This window comes from Athene noctua, chromosome 4 (genome assembly GCF_965140245.1).
Source record: "Athene noctua chromosome 4, bAthNoc1.hap1.1, whole genome shotgun sequence".
NCBI classification, from domain to species: domain Eukaryota; kingdom Metazoa; phylum Chordata; class Aves; order Strigiformes; family Strigidae; genus Athene; species Athene noctua.
In genome coordinates this window covers 44,618,760-44,645,072 of record NC_134040.1, presented here as the reverse complement: position 1 = coordinate 44,645,072, position 26,313 = coordinate 44,618,760, and positions in this window count along the sequence as shown.

Sequence of the window (26,313 nt, the reverse complement as noted above, 5' to 3'; positions counted from 1 at the left end):
CCAAGAGAACATTTTTTTCATCAGAACTTTTCATAGAAACTTGTCACTTTGGATGAAACTTTTGCGTGGAAAAACTTCTGTGATCTGGCACTGAGTTCCTGTACAAAGCCAGAGGAGAGAGCTCAGAATAGCCAATACCCTGGAGGGTAAAGCTTTTCCTGAGAATGCAGGATATGTGTCTGCCAAACATGAGGTCTTGATTCTCAGGTTCCTTTCCTTCACAGTTACAAGCTATGACTACTGGACTTTTGGCTATCCTCTTTGGATGCTTCTTTTCCTAAGGTGGGGGGAGATGTGTCTCCCTCTGTCTCTTCTTTTGTGTCCTGGTGCAGAAGAATTTGTTGTGGTAATCCTAAAAATGTTAGCAGGACAGGAAAGAAACTTCCCACCCTGTCCTAATGATGTATTTCCACATGTTCCCACCATATGCAGTCTCTATTGTGCTGTAGCATGTTTATAGGCTGTGGGTCAGGCAGAATCTGATCTGCCCTGTCCTGATCACACAGAGTGGTGACCTGGCTGTAGAAATTGGGTGATTACCCTCCTACATCGCTTCTTGGGTTTCCTCTGCGTTGGAGCCAGGCTGTGTCAGGAGGCTGGGGCAAAGAGCATGGAGCTTGCCTAGGTCTCTGTTGTGGGGCTGGGATGTCCGCTGCTGCTCTGCCAAGGCAGCTCAGAAAGGATTAACGCTGACCCAAAAGGGCTAACTACTGTGTTCCCTGAGGTAAATACTTGTCAGAGGGTGTGTCTTGCTGTAGAAATGAAAAATTTTTACAACTTGGGTTATTTGGCGATTAAGAATGAAGGAGGGTATGGCATCCACGTGACTGATCCAGATTCTACTGGCATTAGGACTGACCCAGGATTGCAGGGGGGGTTGGAAAGCTGGTCATCTCCCTCCCTTCTTGGCTGGAGATTTTTTTTTTTATTGGCAAGTTATTTTCTTAGCAAAAACTTAAATGAGTGTAGTTTTGATTGACCTGGAAATATCTATGTATTTGGATTTAAGTTTTTAAAATAAATTTACTTGGATGAAAAATTAAGAAAAGAAAATCTGGCAACTTCAAAACTGCACATTTTGACATCCCCCCCACCCACATACTAGGCTTCTGTGCATCTTGTTAATGAAGTTGGAAGTGAATTAAATGCCTTTCACATGAGGGAAGAAATGCTGGACCATTTCTTAGCCAGCTTCAGTTTGGAGCAGACACTTTAAAAATAGGTCTTCAGACATTCACCTGATCTCAGCCTTGAAAATTTTTCTATTTTATTGTCATTTCTGATGTAGTTTGTAAGTCTCAACTTCTCAGTGGAACAAACTTTGGAGACCCTGAGCTAGATGACTATCTTACGTCTACCAAGTGATAGTCTGTCTTGGTCCTCAATAACAGTTAATCTAAATAAAGTAGAACAATTTTTGGAGGACATGCCCAGGAACCTTTTTAAACTTCTTTGAACAGGTAGGGGACTAATTTGAATTGTCTCTCAATTTGGACAGAGAGGAGATAATAAACAATGAATTTTCAGAAATTGCTTTCTTTCCACTCTTTCCCCTTCCTTTCACCCAGAGTCACATCTCTGATTTGAAACAATTTGTTAAAGCCATGACTGACTTGCAAAACTTTTGGTATTGATAAAACAGTAAGTTCTAACTCTCCTGGTTTTGTGCTGTCCAGAATGAAAGTGCCCAGTGATGAGAGAGTGAAGCAGCAGGCAAAGTAGAGGCAGGTACGTGTAGGAGACTGGAGAAGATACTTCCCATGTTTGATTTGAAAGCATTGATGTATAAAAATCCTTGTTTGTTTTCAGAAGGAGCCTCTGGAGGAAAACAACTGTGGGCAAGAACGTGCAAAATGTAGAGCTAGAATTATCTGACTTTGTCCTGTCACATGTTAAGCCAAACAGGAAGGTTTATTTTTCTCCCTTCTTTTTTCTTTTGGCAACTACTTCCCCAAGCTTCCTATGGGGTGGAAATGGGCAATAAATAGCAGGGTATCTAATGGCATCATTCCAGGCCTCCCAGCTACTGGTGTTGGCAAGGAAATGGCTCTCCTTTTGCCTCCTTCTTATTTTTAGAGTGCTGAGTTTTCAGGGGGTGGAGGGAGGGTCGGCTATTATCAGTGAGAGTCAAACCACAGTGGCTGCCTTCCGCAGAGCTCTTACCACTCTGCCAAACTGGAGGAAGTTGGAGTCATATAATTCACACCACTAGCGGTTTTGTCTTGTAAGCAAGACTTCCTTTAAATTTAAAATACATGCACATGCACGCAAAACTGAACTGTCTCATTCCTATAGAATCCCTGTTATAAATATGTTCACATTTTTGTCTTTTGGACTCTTCTTTTTTCCCTGCTGCCACTTCTTCAAGTTTAAAAATGCTCACTGGAGAGATGAATTGCAAACAGAACCAATGTTGCTTTTGGAAAAGTTGCTCAAAATACAAGCCCTGGAGGACAATAGAGTGAAAAAATCTTCTCTATGATTTGATGACTTCCATATAAAAATGATCTTCAAAATTCTATTTTGAGCTTGGTATATTTGAAGGTTTTTTGGTCTTTTTTGACTTGTCAGTGATCAAACTGTAGAAAATACAACTGGCTTTATGCAAAATCAAGAGGATTTGTTTGTCATGAGATGGTAAAAAGAACAAAAAACCCCCCAAAACTGTTTTCAAGTTTCAGAAGTAAAGTTTCTTTTCTGTGAAACTTTAAACACTATTCTTAGTTTTTGCACAGGGGTACTTGATTTTCATTGTAAACTTGTAAGCCAGCTCAAACAATTCAGAATTCATTTACTCACGATAGGCTTATATTTCTATTTGGCTGTGGAGCAGAGCTTTAAACTAGAGAAGTTCAGCTTGGTTTTGATTTTGACATGAACATTTAAAGCAGTCCTATTTCAACAAACTTAATGCAAGAACATTTTTTTTTCTGCTCTTTGTTGCATATTCTGGACTTAGAGCAATCATGGTGGGAAACTTTTATCTCCAGCAAGTACCCTGGGTTGCTCCTTCCCCCAGAGCAAATTCAGCTATACTAAATTCCTTCTGACTAACGTCTGACGTGTTCTGAAGAGGCTCCACTGATGGAGATTACACATCTTCCTTGGGCAGTGTCTTCTAGTTGTTAACCAGCATTCTCATTCTTCTGACAAATAAAATTCAAGCCAAGTTTGAAAAGGGGAAGGGTTAAAAGAAAGCTTTTCCAGGGCAGTTTTCTGTCTGTAGGTCTCAGATATGGCTTTACTGTACACCTTGTAGTAGGGGATGCTGTGAAGATACAGTGTGTTAGCAGCCTACATCTGTAGGATTGGAAACAGTCACAGTACCTGCCCAAGAGAATGTGAGGAACCTCCAAACAACTGTCATTTCAGTCGAAATCACTATGGCAGGTGTTATAAGTGAGGTTGGTAACCCCCAAGGTTTTCTGTACACAACTTTTTATAATTTTGCCAGACATTTCACACTTTGGGATGAAATGTTCAATTGTTGGATGCCTATTTTAGCCATGACAATTTTGGGGAAGACTTGAGCCAAAATACTTTGGCCTGCTCCCTCAAAAAGGCAAAGTAAGTGGAATTTATTTTGAAAGAAACCTAGTGGTAATATACAGATGCCATAAACCTTGTGCTTTGGAGCAGAACTTTGTAACTTCATCACAGAAGAAGACCTCAGTGTCAGAGATTTAGAAATCTCTTTGGTCTGGACTGCATTCTGCCAGGTTGTATGAAAATACATGTTCTGAAATTTCTTCTAGCAAAGGAAAAACTGATTCCTAGGCTAGATTTGTAACTCGAAGTCCTGAGGTATAAGGCAAGGTATGATACTTGATACCAGAGGAATGGGTAAGGAAAAACCAGAAATATCTGCTTATACAAGTTCAAATTCTGTTGGTCCAGATTGTACTATGGAGTTTAATCATGGTAGAGATCTTTCAAATGTGGCCTTGGTGGTTTCTGAAGAGTAATTTCATAGTCATGAAGATTTCACCAGCTGGTTTACTAAGTCTGTGCTAATTGATCTAGCCCCCTGGTTACATGTCAGTCTGGGATTTGGCAAGACCGTAGCTGAAGCACAGTATTTTCTAGCCACATGGTTTCTAGCAGAATAGTTGCAAAATCCAGTGACTCATTGTTTCATATAGTTTCTGATGCAAAGGCTGAGGAAGACCCTGTGATTGATCCATCCTTGGGAAGTCATGATGCTGAATTGATAGTGCAAGTTTGTTTTCACTTGTACTTTGTGTAGCAGTATGGGAACATAGATTCTAGTCAATGAGCTTTACATCATCTGCACTTGGCCTCCCAGGTTCATTTTGAACCTGAGGACAGAGACATTTCTGCTCTTGTATGATGATACTTTTGTACAAGCCTGTGCATTCTACTCAATGTGAGATTTTTTTTTTTTTTAACAGAAAAAAACACCCTCAGCTATCAACAAGTAGGAATGTTGCTACGAGATTATTATTATTATTTTTATTTTGATGACAAAACTGAAAGACCCTTCAGACAGATTAAAAAACTTGGTTAGCCTGTTTATCCGTGACCACTGAATATATGCCCAGAAAAAATCTCCGTTGACCACGTACCAACTTGATTTCTGAGAGAACACAATCTAATTACTCTCTTATTACACTAAAAGACTCCATTCCTGTTGTCTTCTTGACTCATTTGGGTTGGACCTTTTCTCCAAGCAGAGTTTGATGCTATGAGCAGGTAAGCACAATAAAAATCCATTATATACTTGCTTTACACTTAACTTAAAATGTTCTGCTCTTTGGAACATTTCAAGATAGGATTTAATAGTCTTCTGTACTTAGTTATCAGTCATATCCACTGTATAATAGTCTTTTGGAAAGTGTAAATTGATTTTTATTACAGAGTTTGCAGAATCCATAGTGAAATATTGCTTCTATCAAAGGCTCATTTATGAATGCAAGTTTCTTATTATAACAAGATTTGTCTAATATATCTTTAAAGGTTTAAGGGTTCTTCCTCCCACCCCCTTCCTTTTGCCCCTGAGTTCTGGTTTACTGGGATAAGGCATGATGTTTCCTGAGTGGTAACACTAAATGTATTATCCACTTGAATAGGAATTATGGTAGAGCAACCGTTTTTGAAATAGCTAATAAATCTCTCTATCATTCTAAGCATGGGTGCTGAGACGAGGAGTCTTGGACCTAAACCACATTTAGGGATAATGTATATCTTTGATATCCATGGACACTATGATACAGGACCATTCTGAAATATGGTGCAATCTGTTAAGTGATTACCTGGCTAATTTCATGCCAAACACATGGTGTATATTTTTCAACATAGATTAATAAAATGTAATCCCTTATAGGAACATGCAGCTCTTTGTTGAATACCATAAATACAAGAATAAAGTACAGCACATGTGGCTTAACTATGGCTTTTGAAAAAAGCAATCTATATGATGAGCACTTCAATGACCTTCAGGGTGAAAATATTTACTGTTTAGAAGAAAAAAAACCCCAAACCAGTTATGATTTTTTTCCCTACTGGGATAACCTGAGCTCATTTAATAAAACAATATTTTACAAACCATATAACTTGGCATGCAAGTGTTAAATCTCTTTTAAATATATCTTTGTTGCCCTCTATAAAAACTGCATAAACTGTTTTACGTGTATCCATCACAGCCAATAGTTAAGTTCAGTTATTTTCCATGGGTATCATTTGGTCTTCTAACAGGCATTGTGAGACTTTATGAGAAACACTGTGCTTCGAAGATGATTTGTTTTCACACCATTTAACATCACAGTCCTTATCTTTCCACAGAAACAGGGTCTGGATTTTCCCCAAGTGGAAATTTTCTACTAAAAGGTGAGTCTTAAAGTATGGTTAAGGAAGTAGCAGTGGAAAGAACAAAAATAGTCCCTCCTTTGTTTTTGTTGGATTCAGGAAGAAAGCTAATTCTGCAGGGACAAACATAGTACTACAGAGCAAGGTATTATGTTTCATGCTAGAGTCCCCAGAGTGGCCTGTAAAAAGTAGACAGAGAAAACCTCTGGGAGAAACCATCGGGTGTGCTTGCTAGGAGATGGCTGCTGTTAACGTGGCTGCTGGGGTGTGGTGTGTGGATTATAAAGCAAGGGGAATATGCGCTCTTGCACTATGACATCTCTGATAAAAGTGGCTAAGAGCTGGTTAGACTGTGGCACATCAAGCTGCTGACTTGTCTTCCTGCAATTGGACTTGTGTAGAATGCTTGTGACTCCAATGTTGCAGTTCTCACGATTCCTAGGCAGGTTATTTTTCAGCATGTAGACTGGAGCTGTTGCCACTGCAGTCATTTTTTGGTCATGTTCATTTGTTTTAAGATGACCTGTCCAAAAGAGGCAGAGATAAGTCAGAAAGCAACCTTGAGGAGGAAGAAATGGAAACCCGTTTTGCTAGACCAAATAACCAGTGGTGGAGCTCCATTAGAGTCGGTGGAATTTGACCACTGAGAGTTTGCCCTGCTAACAGTAAGTCCCAGCCCAACACGTGTATGATCTAAAGCTCCCATCTTATGATGAAGTTGCTGGGACAACAAAGTTTGGCTACCTCTATCGCTCTTGACTGTAGCTTGAGGTGGCTTAGAGATTAATGTATGAAAAGAGAATGGGGATCCATGAAAACAGGCTGTGGTATTGGGGAATAGAGACAGCGTCTGTGCAGTTTATTGCTCTGATTTTTATTATCTGCTCTTATTCCCTTTTTCAGTTTGGTAATTTTGATGGAGGTTTGTAGGCCAGGGGTTGCTGAAGATGAAGGTTAACTTTGATGAAGATCAAAGTTAAACTGAGGAGATCAGATGGCTTATATTTTAAAATATTAAAATTTGTAGATTCCAATTTAGCACAGTCTTTGACAGTTATGTCTGAAAACTAGCGGATGCTAAAGGACATTTCTGTCCCCTGAAGGAACACAAATATTACTATATCTTCTGGTAGACAGAAAGTCTGACTGGCAATTACTATGTCTGCATGCTATATGTATATTCACCTTCTGTAAAAGCGGAGCTACTCAAAGGTTTGGAAACTCCTGTATGCAGCACATTTGTGTGGATTCTTTTTTTTTTTTTTCCCTATAATAAAAACAAAGATGACAGCCCTCAGGTGTGTCCAGAGATCTCAGTGACCTGAAAACAGTACAGATTTATGCTGCTGTAATTTATTTGAAGCCTTGTCATCTGCCTTCAGTTTTGCAGTGAGATGCTAATCTCAAATTTTGTGCGCTGTTAGTACATGTAAAAAGCTGTCCAAAATGTTGATATCAGCATTGTTTCATGACATTTACAATGAATGTTTCAAAACATATTTGCACTAGTTTAGAATAAGTTTTACAAATTGATTTAAACCTTTGCAAATAATACTAGGAAAAAGCTGCCCAGGATAAACATTCAGGGTTTTGATTTTTGGATGTGGGCAGTACAGTATGAATGGACTGTGTAATAATTAAGTAAGAAGGTAGAAGTCCTGTGTGTTGAAAGGGACTTTTCCTGTGAGGCTCATTGGTTAATTTGGTCAAAAGTCTGTGGGATGGGAGAAATAAACTTTCTGATGAAATGAAAAACTTAAATGAAAACTTTCCACTTGGGTTGAATTTCTAGGCTGTCTTCAAAAACACTAAAACCTACTGAGCTGAGAAAAGGTTTTGGTTGCCAAAACCAAACAAAGTTTAACTCTGTATGTAAACTGGAAACTCCAATTAAATTGGAAATTGTTAATTTTCCTAAAATGCTTTTGTGTGGGTTGGGAAGTGGGGGTATAATTTCCTGACCAGTTCTAACATAGGCTTGCAGCATGGCTTCTTTTTATACTTGTAGGCAGCCGGAACTGGTGACTAAGGTTTCGCTAATATTGCAGATTCTGTGAGCTGGTTGTTTGTGAGCATGTAATTGACCTTTGCTGGCAAAATGATGTGAAGATAAGGAAAGGGAAAGGATAGATTTCAATTCACTTATTTTCTCCAGCTTGGAGGAAAACACACCAATGCTGCCTCTTGTTTTAGAAATCCTTTAAGTGCAGTTTGTAGTAATTGTTTCAGTAGCACATAGGGCAACTGAGTGTCCAACAGTGCCTTCTTAATTGCACAGGCAGGAACCTGAAGTCGTTCAGCAAACATCTTTAGTATTGAGAAGGCTCCTTTTCCACAGTGATCTGATGGTAAACAATACAGTCTTCCATAGACAAGCAGTGTGTCCCTAATCCCTTACCATCCATGGGTTCAAAGGATCCTCTTTCTGAGTGTTTTCTGGGATGTGAAACGAAGAAAGATGTGAAGCAAAACCAATTTTTCACTCCCCCACCATGCTATTTGTGTTTTCTTAGCGAGTAGGTTTTCTTCACAAGTAGAAAGTATCAATTTCTCAACGACAAATGGGGAAAAAAATATCCTGACAATTTTTTTTCAATCAAATTAGGGATACGTGTGCATTGCAGTTTAGGTTCTGAACCTAAATTCTCATCTAGATTTGGACCACTCTAAATTTAGTCATATCAAATGAGAATTCTATTTTGAGGGGGAAAAAGAGCCTGCTTGAATGTTCGCCCTTACTGGCAATTCCCATGTAATTCCTGATTTTGTCCAGTGACTAGATGTAGGTGAATGACACCAGACTTAAGTGTAAAGCTGCCAAGCAGAGAGGTTGCAACTGTGCTTTAAATGGTACTGATTTCCAGCCAGGTTGGTGTAACTGGGACTGAGAGGAAATGCTGATGTTTACAAAGGGGAGGGGAGATAAAGTTTAGCCAGGGGAGGGGAGTAAGGCTTCTGTTATATCCATTTGCCATCTTTAATGCTCCAAATCCTTCTCAGTTGTGGAGTAGGGAAAGATCCAATCCTGCCTTCTTGTATACTTCTTTCTAAATGCTCCATCCATAGCAGCATCCACAGAGGCTCTAGTGACTGAAGAAAGCATGTGTGTGCATGCATGTGTGTTTTCTGCCACGTGGTAAAGTTTGTATTGGTTTATATCCCCTGCTGATATGGCTATTTTATGCTCAGTTTTGCTGATCTGGATTTTTTTGGCAATAGGTTCTGAAGGCAGTATGTGTTGTACAAGAGCAGGGTTATTTTCCTTCTATAACAGGAAAGGTTGAAACATCTCTATGTCTCTCTCCTTTGGGGTAAGAAGAAGGAAGGACAGTTCTGAGGCGCTGAATGTCCTTTGCTTATGTTGAAGTCAGCAGTGGTGGTGTCTTCCTTGAGCTCATAGGACTGTGCCCCCAAAGCATTTTCATTTCAACATTGCAAAGGTAGGAGCTGCAGGCTGTTTTTCTCATTGTGTTTATTCAGCCGTCTCTTGTTTCTGAAGACCGGGATCAGGAACAAGGTACAGCGCAGTCAGCTTCTCGACTTGCTGATGTTTGCACTCGCCTTCCCCTGTGACTCATTTCAAACACATCTCGTTCATTCAGGGGGGTAATTTTCTATTTCCACTTTGGTGCACTTCTCCTCCTCCTCCTCTGCCCCCTCCTTCCAGATCTAAAATGTCCTGTCAGCTGCTGTTTATCTGATGGTTCAAATGTCCATGCTTGGTTTCTTTTTTCCCTGTCGCTACGGTTTCTCCTTCCGTTCCAAAGGCTGTTTTAGTTGTCATTTCTGTTCCCCTGTCAGCAGCATTCTTCATCGTCTCTGGCTCGGGCACTCTGTCTACATGGTTTTCTTTAGAGGTGTTTTTGTGCTAAATGAGTGCCTCCTAGGAAGCCCAATGTAGCATAACATAATTAAGTGACAATATATGAGGTGCCAGTCCTTTACCAGGCAGTTAATTGACTGGCTGGAAGATTTACAAGCATGAGGTAGAGTCAGAGGAAATTTAGCACTCCAGCTTGCAGTTAAATGATAGACAGAGGACATTTGAACACTCCTGTATACCAAATAGGTACTAGTTTAAATTTAGCCAGTGGTCAACTTACTTATTGCTATATTAAATCGAATGAATGTTAAACTTATCAAGGGTGGAAGATGTTACACAATACCGTTCCCCCTGATGAATGGTATCCCTGGGTCATTGTCTTGGTGAGGCGGAGGGTGGCAGCAGGCTTAATTTTCATTCCATATCTTTCTGTATTTATGTGGCTACATCTGGGAAGATTTTATTTAGGGTTCTTGCCGTTTCCACTCTTCATTACTTTATTTGTAATGTAGTGTACCCTCATGATCTCCCCAAAACAGCATGGGTATTCTTTATCCCTTATGCTTACAAGCTTTGCCTTAGCAGCGTGCTCTGGAGGTTATGCCTTGTGCTTCCCAATCTGCGTTCCAATGCCCCAGGCAGGGCAAAGAAAAGTGTTTCCTAGCCATGCAGACAGTTTGCGCGTGCCTCTGTTATCTTCAGATTCCACCCTTTTCTAGACACAAATCAATCATCTAGCTCTCTGGCAATCCTTCACATCTTGCAGAAATGAAGCACAGGGATGTCAAAAATAGCTTTATGCTTTGTTATTTTTAGGTATCTTGATACATTGTAAATGGATATATGTATCCCATTCTCCATTTGCCCCTTCCGCAGCCCACGTGGAAAGAAATATGAAGATTGTTTAGCTTGGTTTGGATCTTACTTTACATATTTGAAATGTTTCCAATGGGTTCTATACTTTTAAACATATTAAGTATGAGTTTTGAAGGCTGGGGAAATTATGCTAGCAGGATTTGTGGAAAGTGTGTGCACGTGGCACACGTATCTGTTCACATTCATCTTTTTAAAAGATAAAGGGGAAAAAACAATCTCTTTAAAACAATGTTTTCAAGATTATTCCAGGTAGGGTACCAGATCCTTCTACTTTTGCCTTATATCTTTTTTCTTTTTTCTCCCTAGCTCACTAATGTTTCCACTCATGACTTTTTAAAAATATTTTTTCATCTTCCCTCCTTTTGGTAGCAGATTACTGTGGCCACTAAGAGGTACTGTTGATACAGCTCTAGTTACCGCAGTTTAGTTACAGAAATAGAGATCTTTTTGTGTACTCTTTGGATATTTAGGCTGCTCTTTCATGGTATCCTTTTATTTGTTGGTTTGTTGTTGTTTTGTTTTTGGTTTTTTTTAGTGTTTTTTTTTTGTTTTTTTTTTTTTAATGAATAGGCTGTTTACATTAGCTTAAATATTCACTTAGTTTTATGCCATTCAGCTTCATGCACATGTACAAGCCATATAAGTTACATAAGCCAGAATTAACAATATGGAGTGTGTACCTGGCGCTCAGCTCCCTGCTTTGCCTCTCCCAGACGCTGCTGTTGGAGGTACCAGATGCTTTGCCTGTTTGTCAGACCATGCTGAGAACATGTTGTGGTGGTTTTTATTATGCCTGAGGGTGATGTGCAGGCACTCTGCACCTGTTTGCAAACATATGCCCCATCCACAGATCACCCTCTGCTCCAAAGCACTGCTGGAGCAGCAGTTTCTTCCCCCCTGGCCTTTAACAAAGGGATACTTTCCCTAGAAATTGCAGTGGCACCTTTTTTGGTGGGTGGGTGGTTTGTCGAGCTAAGTGAGATTAAGCTGTGCCAAAGAAGGGGGAATACTGAGCATCCCCGAAGGAAGGGTGAAGACTACTCCAGGTCTGCTTGTTGCAGGGCTTTTGGTGGTAGGGGCTGGTATATGCAGATGGTACCCAACCTTCTAGACTTGATTCAGAGCCACTTCCAACTACTGCTTTTGGCTACAACCTGCCCTGTAGTTATGGGACCAGGTAAGCAAGCTGGTGGCTTCTTCTTCCTGGAGAGGCATGTATTAGGCAAAGTTACTGTATTCCTATTTTTGCCTGACTAGATGATCTTCCTGTCCTTTTCCATGGCTCCTTTCAGACAGGAGGATCTGGATCTGTATTTTGTATAAGTCTGTATACTAATTTCTGACTCTTGAGAGAAGCTCATCTAGATCACTATCTTTGCATATGTAAATTTGGGAAGCTTTTGAAAATTCTTTGCTTTCATGTCATTTCTTCTGTGATGTTTTTTTTGTTCCCTGAATTTGTTCTTGTTGAATCGAGCCAGCTTCTCCATCTGAAGCATTCTAGGTAATCAGGTTGGAAGGAGTGCTGCGTACCATACTGATACTGCAGTACCATTCTGGAGACACAGCCCACAAAGCATCTCCGTTAGGTGCCAGTACTACCAATTGCTGTCCATGAAACTGCTCCGTGTCAGCCTGCCTAGCTTGGCACCGTGCTGTGCCGCCCTCTGCCTCCTACCTTGTTGCTCTTGCTGCCCAGATAGCCTTGGTATGAGTTTTTGCTGTATGAAGGTTCAGGTGGCACTCACCCCTGTGTTGTCCATGCCCGTTCCTCCCAGGGGAGCCAGGGCACTCCTCCAGTTTCTCTTTTTGTCACTCCTATTTTGAGTGACAGTTTTTGGAGTGCTTTTCAGCTGTGCAGAACAGTGTTGTCCCAAGAACTGTGTTTGTTCTAGCAGTGGATGAGCACTCTTGCATGCTGGGTTTTCCTGCCTCCCCCAGTTGTGAAGCTTCACCATTAAGCTGTTTTGTGGGCTTCTGAATGTGCTTGTGAGGGTTCCCCTGTAAACTGGCTGAATACAAATTTGTTATTGAATGAATGTCTGCCAATAGCTATTAGCTACACTAAGGTATGTATCAAACATATCTTGGTGCTGCTTGTACTGGAAAATTAACGATGCATGGAGACAATTTCCTTGGTTTCAGCTTATATATACTCCTTTCTGTTTGTGAAGTAGTCCACTTTAAATCATGCTTGTTAATTTCTGGTGTTTTAAATTAAGGAGTATTACTTTTGTCTTGAAGTTTTCTCTCTGAGCTCCATATAAAAAGGAAAAAAAAAAAAAGTCATAATCCAAATGAATGTCCTATGGCACTACTTCTGCTATGTGAAGAAGTTGAAATATTTTCCAAAAGTATACGTAAAGATATTTGTTAAAGCTTAGTAAACAGAGTTTTAGGAGCAAGCCTGTTCAGGTTTTCCAAGTGTCACTAACTTGCTATCGAAACATCCTCCAGACTCAGATGCATGCTGGCGTTTAGATGCCTAAGTCCTACTGAATCCAATGATTAAATGGCTTGCAGATTTCAGCTTTGGACACTTTAGGAATCTTCTTCCTTTTCCCTTCTCTCATCTTATGTTTGTGGGTGCCTATATTTAAATAAAAATTTGAACTGCCAGCTCTTAAAGAAGTGACAAATTGCTGTGGATCTCTGCCTTCTCCCAAGCTGAATCTGTTTATCCCACTAGTATATCCTGTACCTTTTACAATTGCTTTTCAACCCCACACATTTGATTCCTCTAATTTATCGTCAAACTACCTGCATTCATTCTGAGTTGTCATCATAAGGTCGCTGCATGCCATAGTGGGATTCCCCTTGATTTAGTTGCGTGATCATGAGTAGCATCTGAACTTTCAGGACAGTCATACACTCAAAGGAAGTGTGTCTAAATGCATGTCAATTTAATTGCTGAGTGTGTGCATGTGTATATCGCTGCCCTCTCCTGCATAAAATAGGTACTGCTCCAAGATGTGCCTCAGGCCATTTTATTGAGAAACTAACAGCTGTGTTGTCCACCTGCTGAAGGAAAAGGGTCTTGTGGCTTTGGCCTGGGAAATGTCCTGTCTGATGTTTCTGTGAAGCTCAGAGTGCCTGTGGTGAGCTGCGATAGGATAATCCTTTCCGCCTTCAAAAAACAAGGGGAGAGAAGAGGGGGAGGACTTAACCTGGATTTGTCTCAAAGCAGGTTAAGAGTCTAGCTATTGAGTTGGTATGGCTTTATTATTAAAAGTACTAGGAAGTAAATGGTGGGGTTTTATTGCTTGTCTTAATGAGCACTGAGACAGCATCCTTGGAAAACACTGTTGGGCGTATTATTTTCATAGCATGGAAAGGACTGTATGGCTGATGCATATGGGCCTAACTGCCACAAATCAAATAATCTAAGTTAGAGTTGGGGATCTGAGTCTGAAATTGCCAACAATTGCAACTGCTTGGCTTTAGGATTTTGGAGTGGAACTTTAGGCATATCATGATCAGATCTGAAATCCAGAGAAGTTCAATGCATGTTTCCACAGAATTAAGTCTTCTGAACTGCACTCCTAATTGCAGCTGGAAAAGGCACTTGTGAATCTCAGTGCTCTTTATTGCCTTCTGGAAGATTTGCTATCTATTACCATACATCTACAGGACATTGTTGAAACCAACTGAATCACAGTATCTAAATGTTAGGAAGCATATTGACTAGCAACAGAAAGTTAGGAGTAATCACAGAAGAAGCAGAAATTCTGTTTAGTTCAAAGACTATGAATACAACAGCTGTGTAAGAGCCACAGGGCAGGGAACTCCAACAAGACAGTGCCAAGTGTGGGACCAGATGGCTTGCAGGATTGGTAAAGCAAATGAAGTCATTTGCTTGTAGATTATTCAATCAAGTGCAGCTCAAGCTTTTATACTGGCTAAAAGTTATGGTTATCTACAGTAGTACTGGACTAGACTTTGAGTTGCTAGCATATAAAATTGAGCAAAAAAGGCCCCTAATGAATGAAGACGCACAGGCCAGTATTACCACTGATGTGAAGGGCTAGATTTCCAAAGCCTGCTAGCCCATTTGGTATAGATGGTTTTGCAAATTGTTTTGCTTGTTTAGGGAGTGAAGCTAGACTCCTTTTCAAAAGCGGAAAAAGGGGGGGGGGGGGGAGGGAGGGAGAGGTGTGTCCTGATTTACGAGAACTGACTAGTATCTAGCATCTTTTGATTCCTTTGTGAAAAGCTTCATTCAAGACTGAAAAGTATGAGCTGAGACAATCTTAGCATGGAATGTACTTTTTCCCCTTTTTTCAGGTTAGAGTTGAATGAGGGAAATGGGTATAATCAGGCTGCCAAAATTCAGACAAGCACTTGGTCCGCTTACTCTGTGCAAAATTGAACAACTTCTTGTCTGGAATCAAGAGAGTGGTAGATGTGATATCTCTTTAATTTGTAACAGATATTCATAAATGAATGGAGGCTTGAGGATGGAAGTAAGTGATATTGTTAGCAATTGAATTTTGACTGTAGGGGCCGTTTCTCCAAAGGCTGTATTCAGAGAACAAGGAGGGAGGTAATATTAACACAGAGTGAGATAGAACATGTAACTTTGGTTTATATACTGGGCGTGGATTCACTGGAATGGGGATAGAGAAGGGGTTGTTGACATCATTCTCCTGCTTCTCAACCAGGCTTTAGCAGTTTCCCATTTTGTAGGTGCTGGGTGGTGCTAAGGTGTGTTACAGGTGCATGGCTCTCTCAGGGACACTATGAAGGGCTAGAGGCAACAACTATGGCAAAATGGAAGGGCAAGATGCCATATAGCCCATGGATGTGGAGGTTCAGTCTCTGTGTTCACATCTGGGCTGTGCCTGCATGTGCAAAATATGTGAGGAGGCCTTGGCTATCATCTCTGATCTCTGGACTGAAAGTGGAGAAGGTATGGAAAGATTATGAACTTGGGACGATGAGGGCATGTTTGGAGAAGGTTTAATTCAGTCAGCCATTGCCAAATGGCTTGTCCTGTCCAAGACTGACAGACAAGAGGGAGAAGGGTGATGGTTCAAAATGGAAGGGTGACAAAAACGTGGCAAAAAGAACAACTTGCCTTATTCACATTTAACTACAAAACCAGTCTCTCCCCTATGATTCTTGCAAATATCTGCCACCAAATTTGCATCTATTGAGAGCCAGATGTTGAGATCTGTAATCATAAAGAGTGAGATGAAGCTGCATATCCTGTAGCCTAAGTACTCTGGTAACCAAGCATGACTTCTATGTTCATCAATTACACTTTTTCTTTCTTTTTCTTTCTTTTTCTTTCTTTTTCTTTCTTTTTCTTTCTTTTTCTTTCTTTTTCTTTCTTTTTCTTTCTTTTTCTTTCTTTTTCTTTCTTTTTCTTTCTTTTTCTTTCTTTTTCTTTCTTTTTCTTTCTTTTTCTTTCTTTTTCTTTCTTTTTCTTTCTTTTTCTTTCTTTTTCTTTTTCTTTTTCTTTTTCTTTCTTTTTCTTTTTCTTTTTCTTTCCCTTTCTTTCCCTTTCTTTCCCTTTCTTTCCCTTTCTTTCCCTTTCTTTCCCTTTCTTTCCCTTTCTTTCCCTTTCTTTCCCTTTCTTTCCTTTTTTTTTTTTTTTTTTTTTTAAATTTAAAAAAACCCTTTTATTCTTTATTCTGTGCTTTGGGCTTGTTTTCCACATTCCTGAGCTCAGTATGTCTGAAAGCAATAATTTATCCACTTGCTGGAGCTTTGCAGCTAGAATTTTGGGGCAGTTATGGAACACAAATTCAAGGGAAAAAAAAAAAATAAAAATCAGTGATTCTTGTGACACATAGTAAGCTCCAAGCATTTTATTCTTCAGCTCATACTTTTCAGTTTATGCAGGAAGATGGACTTTAAATGTTCTTAGTTTTGCCCCACAGATTAATCCAGGCATTTCAGTGGTGCTTTTGTACATATTGTTAATGTGGTCAGCTAATGCAAGTGAAGCAACTTAGATAAATTATGATTTCCAGAAAGGTAGGTCATGGTGAATTAAGCATGACCAACTTGTAACTGAACAAAATGGTATCAAATCTGATAACGACTGTTTGCTATCATAATATTTTGTGAAATTTTACTGTGGAGATAATATAAAGACACTCTACTTCTTAGTAATATCTGTCTACTATCTGATTTCAGTTTTTGCGCATCTTTACTCTACAACCGGCATAGAAAAATAACCCATTTATTTTCCACTTCATTTTGCTGTTTTCAAGGCAGCCATGCAGAAAACACTTTTGGAAGGTGGATGTTTCTATGTGAGGGATGGATTCAAAGAATCTAGGTATGAAGAGCAAATTATCAACAGTTGCTTGATGAGCTGTGGGGTAGGAGGAGGGAAGTGTTAAATAAGGGGTGAATTGAAATTGATGGCTTTTTATGCCAGTTGACAAAAGTCTTTATGCTAATCAGAAACTATAGAGCAGCATACCGCACTGTTATTTGGGAGTAAAAGCTAGATTTCTACTTTTCATGTTGCTGCCCATTTCATGACACTTATATGTGTCTGTATATTGCATTGGTGAATACTTCCATGTATTCTGTTTTGTTTTTTTAAGAGGTAATTTTCTCTGTATTTGGAGCCTTCAGGTTTGGTTCTATAGAATTTAAAGCGATTTCTGTATTCAAGAAGGTGCATATAATAAGGCCTGTATGACCAAGTGTAATTGCATTTCTTTTTGTCTGGGAAGATAATAACAATTTCCTTTCAACAACGAGGTTTCATTTTCTGACACGTCAGTGAGCCACATCAAAGATGTCTGACTTCAAATAAGTTTAAGAGAACTGAATACAGCGTCTAAGGTTCTGAATGTAGAAATAGCAAACAGGCGTAATCTCTCTTATTATGCTTGGGCCTTTGGAAAAAGAACATGCCAGAAATATTGCCTTTCTTTGTTTTTAGCATGGCTAATAAATTGTTCTAGTCAACTGGATGTTCCTTTGGAAGGTTACAGTAAATTGTGGGCCTGGATATAAGCCAACCTCTCCTTCCGTGATGCAAATCTTAAAAGGTACAAAAAGACTGTGTTGGACTATTCTCACATACAGCTTCCTTGTGGACAAAGTCTGCTTACAAGTAATAGAGCCACAAGAGGGCAATGGGTCTTTTATACAAGCTGGGTGTAGCCAAAAAAAAAAAAAAAACCAAAAAAGAAAAAAAAAAGATAATTCAAACAATTAAGTTCTTCAGACAATGGTAGAAGGTATTCTAAAGGAAAACGGGTGGAAGCAGAGGGGTGTAGTCCTAAAAAATTGTTCAGGTCTGCAGACTTGCTCACAAATATTGCTGTGTGTTTATTATTTGCTTAGTGGTTTTAGAAAAGTTGTATGTCCTTACAGTCCACTTCTTAAGGGAAGAAGTCTTAGTTCTTGTATGTAGTTCTTACACTCCTGTGCTAGATTTATTATCAAGCTTACTCCTCAATTGGCACTTGGAGCATATCTGGATGTACTCAGATCCAGATGAGAGCTACTTATGCAGTTTCTCAATTCCATCAGTATATCCTCCTTCTCCTCATTCTCCCTGGCTCCCCTCTCCTTTTTTTTTCTTTTTTTTTTTTTCTTTTTTTTTTCCCCCTTTGTTTTAAGGTATGAGGAAAGTGTTTTGAAAAGGTTTGAAAAATAGATTCTGAAGTTTCTCTTATGATTATTCAGGAAAAATTCTTATGGTACTGAAGAAGTGTACAGGCACTTCATATTTCAAGACTCTCTACTAAAGAAATACCTTACCATTCTATAGATATTCACTGTATTAGATAATTTATTTTTTTTAAAATGAGGGCTCATACAAGTCTCTTGAGGTCCATGGTACCTTTTGAAGAAGGAATAGTGCATAAGCCTTGTTACACTGGAATTAAGATTGACCCACTAGGGTGTCTCACATTCATTCTCTCTTTTTTTTGCCCACCCACTGTTTTTTTTCCTTAGAGCAGGTAGTTGAAGGGAAACAAGATTCTGAAAACAGTCACTGAAGGTGAACAGTTCAGTTCTCCCCATTTCATCTGGGTGGTTTATGTTGCCAGTGAAGTGGTACTAGGTTGTCCTTCCCCATGAGTGCTGTGGCAGACATGCCAAACACAGAGCCCTTGGGGCAGGTTTGGTTGACCAAGGAGAAAAGGGGTGGGCACCAGAGCCTGGTGTTCAAGAGGGAACAGTCTGGCTACAAATGTGCTGTGTACGTATCGTGAAGTGTTCATACTCCACAGACTGCTGATGGAGAGGATGGAATGGAGTTTTTTATTATGAAGTTGTTTTGCATAAGTGTATATATTTTCAGAGTGAATAATATGTGTAAAATATCTAGCTTGTTTCCCAAGTATAATATTTTTTTTGGTTGTTTTCTTTAAGGACAATCAAAAGGAAAAGGGACTTCAAAGTAGGGAGGGGTGGGGGAAGGGAATCTTGCACCTTTTTAGTTCACATCCCATGATCTGTCAAATGAGTAATTATATTTTTAATAACAAAAAATATAATTATCATAAAGTGATATCAAGGAGTGAGGTGTATAACATATATTTTTAATAATTATTTTAATATTTTTTAAATTAAGAAAATGAATAGCAGCTTACAGAATAGTTTTGCAATTTGGAGTTCAGAAGCAAATAAAATGAGATACATTACCAGGCAACAGTAGAAGTTTGTACTCAGACTAAATTGCATGAATTTCCTTTATCTGCAAAGGTTGAACAGCTTATTTTTGCTGCAGATGGAGACAGTATGAACATTTATAAGTGGGGTGGGATGTTAGCAGGGGATAGTCCTGATGATCCTGCTCTGATCTGTTTCTCTATAGTAAGTGCTGGTATGGCACAGTGACTTATTTTGATGTCTTCACTTATGTACAACACACAAAAAGAAGATAACTTCCTCCCTCACCCACTTTTAGTAGGTTTTAATGTGTCAGTGTGGCAACGCATTTATGGTATTGCTGACATGGCTGTAACTGAGCATCACTGTTGTGGAAGCCCAATCTTCAGAGAGTCTTTATCAAGTTTCAAGACTCCTGACAGTTGCTAATTTTGGAAAACTTTCAGTGAAGCACTTACCAGCTCAGCTGAACTTTGGTTTCATCTATTAGTAATTACTTCCATAAGTTAGTCTGAGTGAGAGAATAAAACCTCATCGTCTCCTGACTGGGACAATGGCTGGGTGAAAAAGGACTCTTCTCTGGTTTAGAGTTCCAGGCTGGGGATATGGTCTGTTCTGGATGACAAGCTGGGTAACCAGGCAGTCTTGCTTCATCTCCTCTGCTTGTCTTGATGACCCAGGCTCCTGCTTCACTGGTAGTTTTATATCTTCTCATTATTTTTTCCTTGCCTCATTACTCAGAGCAGAGTTTCTTCAAATGGTTTCTAAAGCCTTCTCTCCACTGATACACCCAGATGATCCCTGACAGCATGATAGTGTTTTCTTTTTTTTTTTTTTTTTTTTTTTTCCTGTTACATAAACTCACTCAGGAAATCCTGTGAACTAACTGAAGTGGCTAGGGGATTGAGGAGGTAAAAACCAAAGTCTTGGGGGAGTCCCCCCTGCTTTGGCTTCTTGATGGCAGCAATATTGATCAGTTAGGCTTCATTCTGAGTTGTGCCAGTCAATCTCTTGACACTAGTTCATTAGCATGGTGAAGTCACTTGCCATGTTGGATGAATGCAGATCTTGACCTGATGACTGGTGCAAAGTGAGTGTGCTAGAAAACTGAATTCAGCACAAGAGCTGAAAGTCAATTTAGATAAAACCATGTTTGATAGTGATTGATATAACCTGGTTGGGTGAGTTTTGAGCTTGCTGTATTCACTGATGTGTAGAAAAATCCTTAAAAGATGTGGAACCACGCATAGGAGTCTCTCAGTTATTGAGCTAGAAAGGAATATTTCTGTAGCTTTCAATGACCTTGTGAGTCGAGCCTCACTCTATAATTAAAAATAAAAAAAAAAGTAGGAAGGAAGTGAGCTTTCTTGAATTTCAGGTTCCTTTTTAAATGAGTCAGCACAGTCTAATCTATGCTATGATTAAGTGCCTCTAGCCAGGAGATTTAAAGAAGAAACAAACACAGTTTTGTTAGTCACCTTCCTTCATCCTCCTGTTGTGCCATTTCTGTGCCTGCTGTTTTTTCAGACTTGACAAGCATGCATCTGTACGCAGAGGGGCACACACATGTGCCTGTACACATTCTCACACGCACACCCGTCCTGCTTCATTTTAATGTGATGGAGTGATGCAGAGTCTGCTGCCTGGCCTTGTCAGAACTTGATAGCTCTCTAAATATTGTATTCCTTGTTGCCATAACACAGGAAAATAGTATGGGATACTGCATTATAAATATAGCTGAAGCCTTGGGGAATAGAAGCATTTCTAAATGACCTGAACCTGTAGCAGAGCATAATTCTTATAAATAAATGGGAACATAATTATTGAGTGCTAACTGGATTTTTGCCTGCTGTGGTGCTCAACCTTGCTAGACAATTATTATACTAAGGGATTATCTTTTAACAGAGCAAAGTTATTTTTTCTGTTTGCTTTTTGTTTGTGCTTTTGTAAAAATTATTTTACTCTTCACATAAGTCAAGAGAAATTAAGTGGTCTAATCAATCATGGATCTTTCTAATGAATTAGTTCTAGCTTTTTTTAGAAACTTTTTATGCAGTACATTTCATTTACAACTGGAGGAAGGTTAAGGATGAGGAGAGAATTTGACAGGTCTGTTTTACAAAGCCACCTCAGTGAGGACATGAAATGGGGAACCAAAGAGATAAACATCATGTTAAAGTGTGTTATAAATGAAATATAAACTTGACTATGTGAATAAAACTACATTCTTAATCTATGGAACTATGACACATATATTGAATTATATTACTCTGAAGCAATCTTTTTATTTCAGACTTCAAATGTAGTTCTAAAGAAAATAAATTATTTAAAAGGTATAATGAAAAAATTGTACATTTTGCTTGATAAAGCCAGAAGTTGAATCTGGTTGTCATTCTGCATTTGAGCCTCCCCCAGAATAAATCTTGCTTTACTGTTTGTCTATCATACCCTTTTAAAAATTTATTTGCCTGCTATTGTCTCTTCATACTGAAGAACTTCAACAACCGTGTACAATTTTTCACATTGATGGCAAGTACACTGCAGTGTTCTAAAGCTTTCTTCATACTGGATAGTGCTATGCATTACTGGAAACTATATGTCTAGTTATAGGGTGGACAGGTGAGCTCTAAATACACTCAGCTGTGAAAATGTCAACCCCAGTTATGTCTCTTATACTGTGACTGTCTTTTGATGGCTGTGTTTGCAAGATATTTGGAAAGAGATTGAGTAAAAGAAACCAAGCAAAAACAACATGAAGCTTTTTGGTTTCTAGCTTCGGTACATGCTGAGAGAGGAACTCAAGTAGTAAGGGTCACACTGCAGTTTTGATTCTTTACAGAATTTTTATTATTATCCTAATAATGTCAATACAGAATTAAATAAAAATGTGGCGAGTTTTAGTTTTGTGTTTTGCTTTGTTCACAAGAGCACCAAACCTTGATTACAAAATGCAAAAAAGTAGAAGTGACTTCTTATCCAAGTTAACGATTTGCATGAATGTGTCTGAGCACCAATGTACGGAAGACTTAGCTGGTAGAGGCCTGAAAACACACAGTTGCACTCTTCTGAAGGAAACTGGTATTTATGAAAATTATTGGGAAGTAATTCAGCTTAAACTGAAATAATTTGATATGTAGTTTTAAAATTTCTTTTAATTTTGGGTTTTAATAAATAAATCTGCATGAAAGTTAATTCTTTACCTGCTCCCCTGATTCTACTGAAACTTCTTCACCTAGAGTCATAGCCTACTGTTAGTAATTTTCTAAAGGATTGTTAGTGATTGTTCTAAACGTGCTGGTAAGACCTTGAATGAAAAATTAGAAACAAGAAAGATCTCTCGGAAAGGGTGCTGATGATCCCACACTTTTGAATGGTCTTGGTTAAGATGTGTGGAGTCTTAGGAACCAAAGCTATGTACCAGAATGGCTAGCTGGGGATGGATGCACGAGGCTTATTGTTTGAGACTGTAATAATTGAACGGATGGACCATGGTCTTTCTAAAATCCTGAAAAACTCCATCTCTGTCTCAAAAATTGAGCAGAAAGATTAGGTTTGGAAGGGTATATGTGCACTGAAAATAATGCACTTCCAAATCTTCATGTGTTGGAAAACATGGATTTAAGAATGAAAAGCATCATGTGGGTTTACAAACTTTCTTTCCCTTTTTCTGTTAGCTTTGAAAATCAAATGGATAAGATATTCTGCATATTTTTGATGGAATTTTAAAAAATCATTTCAGGCAAACATCATTAGGATAGAGATATGCAATACTGGTACTCAGAAAACATGAACTCTTGAGTGAATGCAACCCACTACTTTGCAAGACTTTGTCTACATTCCAAGCCAGTGACCTCTGGTGAGATAAAGAAGGCCCTTTCTTGTCCACTTTTTCAGTGAGAAGACTGTCCAGAGCAGTTGCATGCAGAGCATATTGACTCTTAAACAGCTCCAGCCTTGCAGATTTACTGTGGTATATACACAGCAAGAAAAATTCTGCTTAATAAAAGTATTTGGCAGTGAATAGCATCAAAAGGTGGCAAATACCTAACATTATTGGATTTGCATCCAAATGCTATTTATCTTCAGCTCTAAATCTGTACCTGAACAGCTCAGTTGAACCCAATCTACTGCAGCTATTCTTGTATTCATTTTCTCTCATCATCTTAATTTCACTTTTATTTAGCCTTTAGAATAATTAAAATGCTTGAACCATATGTAATGATGCCTGTTTGCAAACTAGAAATTCAAGTTAATTACAAACTACATAGTTTAAAACTTAAGATAATAGAAAACTCTAAGCTAAACAAAAGATATATATAATTTTTTTAAATAAAAAGCCTGTAGAGTGAGATCCAGATCTGTTTTGCACCTCTGGACTCTATATGCTTTGAAAGCATATAGATGGTGGTGGTGTCTCTGTGGAAGTTGGCTTGTGGCATGTGTGGATAACAGCAGCAGTGAAGATGCAGTGGCATTGACTTTTTTGCCAGGTTTCCTGCCTGAGCAAACAACACAACTTTTAGTCTGCACCAGATCTTGTATTACTGAGTCTCTGCTGCTATAAATCTAACATGGCTATATGTGTGGTGTAGTATGGAATTGGACCTCGGCAAATAAATGAAAGATAATGGATTTTGTCCTCTCTCTATCTCATGTTTTATGGCAGTCCCACAAAATATATAAAAGAAATCAGGCTCCCTCTTTTTCTGTTGAAGAAAGGAGCATTAACCTTTTACCTCCACCTCACCTGCCTCAGCTTGTAAATATAACAGCTGCAAATAATATTAAATGTAGCCACTGCGTAGCAATGTAGTGATTCAAAATAAAATACTTTGTCATGTTTACTGTCTTTTACAAGACGTGTGTTTCTAAATGCTTTGCAAGAGTTAAATAACTGACAATGCTACATGGTCTATATTCCAAAACAGTGGAAAAAAAGAGATTGTGTATACTGAAAAAATAGACATCCAAGACAAGTAACAGATGGCAAGAGAACTTGAAAGGGGCAGGCAAGGGAAGAAATTATATAGCTGAGAAATAAGTGGAGAATGGTTAAGGCAGAGGGAATTATAGAGATAATTTTGTCTCTGTCAATTGGGCAGCAAATAGACTGCTACCAAAAGAAATGAGAAAAGATGAATAGCCCATGGTGGAGGGGAGGGGGTGGTGGAAGATACATGTGCATGAATGCTTTTAATCAATGAGGAAAAAGAACTGGTAAAGAATGAGGTGAGCTGAATAGGGAATAATTTTTTGAGTCCTGGAGTTTACATACAGAAATCTGTTTTTCAGTCTATTTTGTGAGAAACGGAAGTGACACATGCAGACAGTGGAAGAAAGATAGTGACAGAGTTGATTTGTACAACTATCTTGTGATATAACCTGGCTAAATCCAATTTTGATAACTTCCTAAGCTTCCATTGGAAATTTTAATTGGAAAGTACTATTCTTCACTTGTTTTTCAAAACCCAAGAGACAGTAATATTCAATGCAGGTGGAATGATCCCTGCTACTCTTACTATTCCCTCTTACTATTTCTAGGTCTTGTCTCAATTTTATCAGCTCAGTATGACTAATGATCAGCCAGGGACTGCATTGGCTTTGATACAGTCTGCTGGGGACACTTGTAAGATCAGAGCTATTATTTCTGAAGCACTTTAGGATCAGGATACTACTGAAAGGTGAAAAGTAGCAGGTAATGTACATCTGGCATTTCAGGAAGATGTCCAGCCCAGCCTCTTGCTAGTCAAATCTTGAAATCCTTCAAGTACAGGGTTTCCACAGCCACCCCTGGGCAAACTGTTCTAGTTTTTGATTAGTTTTGTAGTGATAATCTTTTGTTTCTGATAATCTAGTTGGAACATCTCCTTGTTGAGTTTGAGCATGGTCTCTTATTCTTCTGCCTTGCACTGCTGTAAAGAGTTTGACTGTCTTTTCTTTAATCAACTCTTCCATATGGGAAGGCTGCTGGTAGCTTCCCTCAAAGCCTTTTCTTTTCCAGGTTAAACAAGTCCATTTCCCTCAGACTCTATATGTCTGTCATGCTCTCCAGCCCCCTCACCATCTTTGTGTCCCTTTGCTGAATTTGGTCAAGTTTATCAACATCCTTTTAGCACTGGGATTACCAAAAGTGGATGCAATATTCCAGGTACAGTCTAATGAGTGCCAAGCAAAGAGGAATAATAAAAATCCTGAAACCTTTGGAGAGTGATGTTTTATTGCGGATAATGGATTATACCTTTAACAATGTTGATGTGATAGACCAGGAATTTTTATTGTAGCTATACCTGGCTACCATCCTAGAAGCAATTCTTGAGGCAGAACTGTTTCCCTGGAAATAGATTAGCTAGAAATTTGGAGCCTGTGGAACTATTAGGTTGTATGTCCCCTGTCTTGTAAAAATGGAAAAGGATCACAGACTTGGTCTCTAGGTTCTTTCCTCTTCTTGTTCATATGTGCAAAATGATAGCAGAAGCTATGAAGAAGCACAATAGAAAGTCAGTAACAACTGGTAATCTTATTTCCCCTACAAATGCCATAAGAGCAGTTCTGGAGCAGGAGGAATGGATTGATGTCTTGGCACCAAATTTTGGCAGGAAGAAATCTTTCTCCGTACTGACTTGGTTTCTGGCAGTGCTAAGAGTCTTTCCTCACAGTAGTGTTTGCAGTTGCATATGAGAACCTGATGAACTGACCAAAAAGAAAATGAGTCCAAAGTGTATGCTGGTCTAAACATTATTAAGTCTAGTGAGACTGCCTTACTTTGCACCCTTGGAGGTCTAGCTTTAATGCTATTTGATTGCTGAGGAATTACAGAACAGAATACCAAAGTATTTTAATGTGAAGTCTTAAGTGTATTATGGAAGCACTAAGAAATGGTACAAAACATTACAGGGATGTCTGTAAATCATAGAATTTCTGTGGTGGTTACAACAAGAGACTGGGATGTGGCAACTGTATCTAGATTGTTGTTGATATAAACATCTTGCTTCATGCCTTCATTAGGCAAGCAGAGCCCTCCCACCTTATCAGCTATCCTCAGTCTCATCTGCAAATGACATCTCTTTCTTGTTAAGGGAGGCTCAGCTGAAGGAGTTAAGGATTTTTTTGACTCAGTGTGCAGCTTTCCCTGAAAGGAAAGGATTTCTTTGTAGACTGATCCCAGCATTGTGTAGTAAGGAGGCTTTTTGGCCTTG